At 55.0% G+C, this 6,000-nt stretch overlaps 1 protein-coding gene across 5 annotated transcripts in view; it reads left to right on the top strand.

Moving 5' to 3' along the window:
- The first annotated feature begins 4,459 nt into the window (after positions 1-4,459).
- Positions 4,460-6,000, top strand: part of HIVEP2 (HIVEP zinc finger 2) — a 196,225-nt gene continuing 194,684 nt past the window's right edge. For 2 of the 5 annotated variants that reach the window (XM_059400850.1, XM_059400846.1), the window contains exon 1: positions 4,915-4,996. The gene's annotated coding sequence lies outside the window, so the exon portion shown is untranslated. Of the gene's footprint in view, positions 4,543-4,914; positions 4,997-5,282; positions 5,372-5,447; positions 5,683-6,000 lie in introns of those variants that run through there. The other 3 variants (XM_059400848.1, XM_059400849.1, XM_059400847.1) reach the window with 3 other exon arrangements.

Below are 6,000 nucleotides of genomic sequence, written 5' to 3'. Positions count from 1 at the left end.
ACTGACCACGGCGGCCTTGAACTCTCTGGGAAGAAGGTCTTTTCCCACTGGGGTTGCTAAATTGGGAAAATGATAATCTGACACTGCTGCCACCACCCTGCAGAATATTTGTCTGAAGAGCAAAGTGAAGGAGAGGGATAGGAAAAGTTGAGAGAGGGAGAACGGACCAGGGTAAGATCACTGGAGACCAGGGAGCAGGCTGAGTTAGAATTTGGTTCTTTAGTTCTAGTTTTATGAGTCAGTGAAGTCCCTGTCACTCGTTTTTGTTTGTTTGTTTGTTTTTAAATTACCATAGAAGGTATTATGTGTTTCAGGGGGAGGTCTGTGAATCATCAGTCTTACACAATATACAGCTCTCACCATAGCACATACCCTCCCCCATGTCCACTCCCAGCCACCCCATCCTCCCCACCTTCCTCCCCTCTAGCAATTCTCAGTTTATTTCCTGAGATTAAGAGTCTCTTAAGGTGTGTCACCCCTTTCATTCTTAAACTAGTTTGAGTTGAGGATTTAAACTGATTAGTAAAATGCACGTGGCTGGTTCTAAAGCTTTCGGTAGGACGTCTTCTGGCACTCAAGTTTTCTTGCCCCAGTGTATCAGTCTCCATGCTCTGGGGCAACAGGTCTTGAGTTTCAGAATGCCTAAGTGTAAACTGCATTATCTGCTAAGAATGCAGATTACTAGGTCCACAAAGGTTCAAATTTGGTGGGACTGGGTGGCAAAGACCATTAACCTGTCCCCTTATCAAGCTTCTTCCTGAATGAGAAAAGTTCCGGGTGGCTTACGAGGCTGTTCTGTCCCCTAGCTGTCACCTTCTGTTCCAGTCACACTGTTTGCCTTGAGGTCTACAAACATGCCAGGCTTGCTCTGGTCTTAGAACTTTATCTTAGCTGCTCCTTCTACAGGAAAAGCTCTTTACTCCACCTAGTCTACTGCTAAACCATTCTTTTTAATTACTGGCAGAAGTGTCACTTTTAAGAAGTGTCACTTTTAAGAAGTCTGTTCTGATCTCCCTATTTAATACAGTAACACAACACCCCTCACCCCACCCATATCCCTTACCCTATTTTATATTTTTCCCCCAACTCTTTTCACCTACCATACTTCTATACCCTTCATTTCTTGTTTATTTTCTGTTCTCTTCCTCCTCCATTCCCCCTCCCCCTTGCTAGACTGCAAGCTTCAGGAAATTGGGGATCTTTGATTTGTTCACTGACATATCCTAAGTATCTTCAGCATACAGTAGGTAAGTAATAAATATTTTTTGAATGAAAATGCTTTCAGTTCAAGGTGATTTCTGACTCTGAAAAAAATGCCATACTGCCATGTGGACATTAATTATTTTATTAAGACCTCTCAATCCAGATCCCCAGATTTTCTTTACCTTTCAATTGGAAAAGCAGTAGGAAAAGTAATGGAAAGAAAGTTCTTACCTTACTGCTGATGCTAAGTATGGGGGTTCAAGCTGGGTCACCTATGCTGGAGGGATCCTCACTTTCCTTAGAGCCCCTTAGGGCTGAGGGCACAGTTTACCATTGCTGGTTTTGTCTCTGGAGGTTTTCTGGGAAGAGGAGTTCTTCTGTTACTCTATTTCCCTTGCTTATAAGCAACTGGACAGACATATTGCAGCATTGGCAGTTGGAGGCAAGGATGCATTTACTTCAACATACTGATTTTTTCCAAGTAGAAGGATGATAACTAGTTTGCACATATTCACACATTCTGCTTCAACTTCATTCAGGCTACCTTCTTTAGAAGCTTGATGATTTCGGAACAAGGTAATAAGAATTGAAGTTTGACTAAACACTGCCTTTAGGGGTCCTCTGTGGTAGTGGGATGGGTCATCAAAACTGATATATATTTGCTTTTTAAAAAAATTATTTTAACTGCCCAATTAGCTGAATACCTTAATATTCACATTATGGCACATAATCTCATCTTTTAAAGAGGCATTTAAGATGTCAACTAACACTCATTCTAGCGAAGCAAAACGCTGCTTGCTATCCTTGCTCAGTTTCTGGGAGTTTGGGCAGCTGCTGTTGTGTGTGCTGAAGGGAAATTGGGTTCTTAAAGAAACTGCTTAATCTTCTCTATTAAGCTATTAAATAAAATGGGCTCTGGGAGTATGTAGCAGGTGGGTTTGGAAGTGAAAAAACATTTCCAAAATCATGTTTTGCGTTTCAAATGGATGTTTAAAAATCCAACGGCATACATTTAAGAGGGAGCGATGATGGGTGCGTTTTTATTAAGTGCCTTAAGTTAAATGAAGAAAGTCTGAAAATTCGAGAACTTACATAATGAAAGGAGAAGCCGCTTTAGTGGAAGTAGGCCTTGAATTTAAATGGGATCAACCTGGAAGGACACAGTGAAATTTATTCCAAATCATTCAGATTTTTCTCCTTTGAAAAAAATATCGATGAAAAATGTATCGCCCCTTTATTTTGCGGAGTCGTCCTTCAGGGCAATGTCGCCATTGCACGGGGACCTCAGAAATACACTGATTATAGGACGAAATGACAAACAAAACAAACCAAAACCGAAACCAGCAGCGCAATTGTCGAAGTCATTAAGGGGGCTGTCCTCCCATTTAATGTATTCATTTTTAATGAAAAGGGAAGGGAATATTTGATACGCGCTGACATTTGGTCCCTTTCCGCGAAATCTGAAACTTGAAACGCAAAACATTCCGCAGTTGTCGGTGAAATACCGGCTTTAAAAGCAGAACCACGGTGAATGTCTTTGGCCCGGAATTCCAGAGACTAATTTCCACCCCTCCCACGGAGTCACCTGCTCAGGGGGAACCCCGGCCAGAAATCCGGGTCGCGCCAGGTCAAATCTTGCGCGTCTCTTGTTTACTCCGCCCGAGGCAGGGCGGCGGCGCGGCCGGATGAGGGAGGGGGGGTGGCCGCCTGGGCCCGCGGTGCCCGGGGCACTGGGCTCTGCTCGGCTCTGCGCGGCTGTTCGGGTGCCCGGGAGGGGCGGCGCGCAGTCCCCGCCGGGTGGGGGGACCACTCGGAGGAGGCGCTCCGGGTGCTCGCCGGACCCTGCAGCCGCTCGCCGCGGCCTCAGGGGAACCTCCCCCGAGGGTGCACACGAGTCCACACACGCCGGGTAACGGCTGGAGGGAGCCCCGGTGTCCCCCGGGTGTCGCCGGGTCGGGAAGGAAGCCCAGGGCCCGGTCCCCACTCGCCTGGGATTCCCCTGCCCCCGGGCCCCGCTCTCCCCGCGCTGTCGGCTATTTCACTGGCGTCTCTTCCTAGGCGGGCGAAGCGTGCGGGCTGGAGGCAGCCGCTAGCCCCGGGTCCCAGCGCGGCCCACCAGGAAACCGGCAGCTGTTCCCCGCGCCGCAGCGCAAGCCAATTTGAACACCCTCGCGGGGGCGGGCCGCTCGCCCGGAGCTGGGTGCACCCAGGGCACCCTGGTGAGTGACCCCAGGGAAGGCAATGGGGGCATTTCAAACACGTGAAAAGTTCGTGCTTCCTCAGGGGCACGGAAACTGCTAGTAAAAAGGTTTGCAAAGCCCCAGAAATGCAGCCAGAGCTAGTCTGATTTTATTTTTTTTTTGAACCCTAACATAACCGTGAGTACAGGAGGGTGCGAGAAAGAGGAAAGGGAGCAAGAGGTACACGGACAAAATCATAATGACAATACTAATTATTATATAATTCCGTTTGTCATCAAGACTGGGAAGATTAAATTATATAGAGAAATGGGGAAGTTGGGTGGGGGTGGGGGAGTTTCCACGTCCCTAAAGGAAATTCTCAGGCTCCTAGAGACGCCCAAGTTTTTTTTTGCATGACAAGTAGAGACCGGCTCTCGGGGGAGTTTCCCGATCCCAGCGAGCGCGAGCGCTAGCGCGAGGTCGGCGGCGGTCTTCCCGCCCCGAGCGGCCGCAACGGGGCCGGGACCTTCCCTCCCCGCCGCCTCCCTCCCCCCATCACCCCGCGCGCCGCACAGTCCTTTCTCGCTCGCCGGCTCCAGACTGGTTTTTCTGGTTCAACCTCCCTCCCTGGGACGCGCTGGGGGATCCGATGACGTCGCTGGCTGAGTCTCTCCCTCTTCCTCCCTCCCTCCCTCCGCCTCTCCCCCCGCCCGCCCTCGCCGCGCACTCCTCCTAGTAACTTCTGTTCGGGGAGGCGCTGCCAGGAATAACCCGGTGCGTCCACAGCCCGGGAGGGGAGGCGGCCGCTGCGGCTCCCGCACGCAGACTGCTTGCGGCCCGGGCCTCGCGCTCCCTCGCGAGCCCCGCGGCCCCGACCCCGGGCCCATCTCCGTATACTGTCAGAAAAATAAATAAAGGAAAGAGGAGCCTGGGCAGGCGGTCGGGATCTATTCCCTCCCTCCGCGCCCGCCCTCCCTCTGTCCTTAAGGAAATGCTACCAGACACCCCCCACCAGACACGCTCAGCCTTGGCGAGGAGCGGCCGCCGCGGCAGCGAGAACAAGGGCACCAGGGGGGTTTCCTCCTCCTCCTCCTCTCCCTCCTCTTCCACCTTCTCCTCTCCGTCCTCCTCCTCCTCCTTCTCAGCGGTGACTTTCCAGGTGAGCGGCCGCCGCTGCTGCGAGGATCCCCCTTGCCCGCTCGGGCTCGGGCCGCCGCGTCGCGCCCTCCTCTCGCCCCTGTCACCCGGCGGCGGCCGGGAGCTGACAGCCGCTCGAGGGGCTCGCGGCCCGGAGGCGGGCAGCCGGCGGGAGGCGGGCTGGAGGTGAGAGGGTGGAGAGGAGGCGAGCGGGGCGCCGCCGAGTGCTGTCTCTCCCCGCCGGAGGAGGGTCTCCACAAAAACATCTTCGGGGACTGTGGCACAAGTCTTTGCCAAGTTCAGTCTTGGACCTTGAGGCTCCCCGGAGCCTGGAGCAACTTGGAGGGTCTTCTGGCTGGTTAACAATATTCCTACACGTCTGGACTTTGGGGTGCTGGGTGCAGCTTTGGGGTGCGTGGAGGGCGGACCGACCGTTTGGGAGAGCAGAGCGGCGGGAATCTAGGTTCCTCGGCTCGGTAAGTGGCCTAGGCGCCGTGTTTTTCCTGCCTTTTTTAGCACCGGGAGCTTGTTTCACTTTATACCGAAAACGCCTCCGCCGGGTTCGGTCGCCTCCAGCGGCGCGCACCCCCGGCCCCTTCCTGGTTTCCCCAGGGTGAGGGTCGGAGGGGGCGGGGATGGGAGAGACCTCGCCAGGGGGGTCCGGCGCGTCGGGAAATGCGGGGAATACCCTGGCCGAGGATCTATGCAGATGAGGGGAGGCTGCTTTGCGTAATGTCCTGGGGGGAGGGGGCCGCGCGGGAGCGCTGGAGGCTGGAATGTGCCTGGTTACTAATGAGGGACGTGCACCGGCGCGCACCGCCCGGCCACCGCTGCGGCTGCCGCGGCCGCCGGTCAGTCGTCAGGTAGCGGGGGAGGGGGCCGCGGGCGTGCGGCGCGGGCCAGGGGCGGGCGGGCGGCGCGGGGGCCGGGCCGCCGGCCTGCGGCCGAGCGAGCGCGGCGAAGGCGCTAGCTGTTGGCATTTCAGTGACTCCTTTCTCCTCCGGAGCGAGGAAGGGAAGGAAGGAAGGAGAGAAGGAAGGAAGCGAGGAAGGAGGGGACTGTCTCGATGGAAGGTTCAGGCGGAGGCGCCCTCGCCTTGCGGGTGCAGCGGCCGCAGAGCGGCTCCCGGCGCGTCGGGCCGGCCCGGGGCGCGTGGAGACGGGTGGGGGCGGTTTGCATGCGTGTTTGTCTGTGCGTCTGCCGGGGGACCGGGAAGGGACATGTGTGTTTGGGCTCTGCACTGTAGGGAGCTGGGTCTGCGCCTTTATGTCTGTTCCCTGAAGTGGGTGGAACGTTGGCCCGTTCCGGGAATGTTCCATGACGTGGTGCAGCCACAGGAAGGGGGTTAACGAGGGGCTCTCTGCCGCGGCGGCTCTATCAAAGCAGATGTGCTGCCGCTGCTCTCACCTCCCTTCACCCCTCCCCCCGCCTTTCCATTCTGTGCGTCTGGTGTTGATAGGGGCGAGACAGGAAAACACTG

The sequence above is a fragment of the Mustela nigripes genome, chromosome 5, assembly GCF_022355385.1.
Source record: "Mustela nigripes isolate SB6536 chromosome 5, MUSNIG.SB6536, whole genome shotgun sequence".
Taxonomy (NCBI): Eukaryota; Metazoa; Chordata; class Mammalia; order Carnivora; family Mustelidae; genus Mustela; species Mustela nigripes.
Note: the sequence above shows the minus strand (reverse complement) of the source record. Positions and strands in the feature narration are given on the sequence as shown.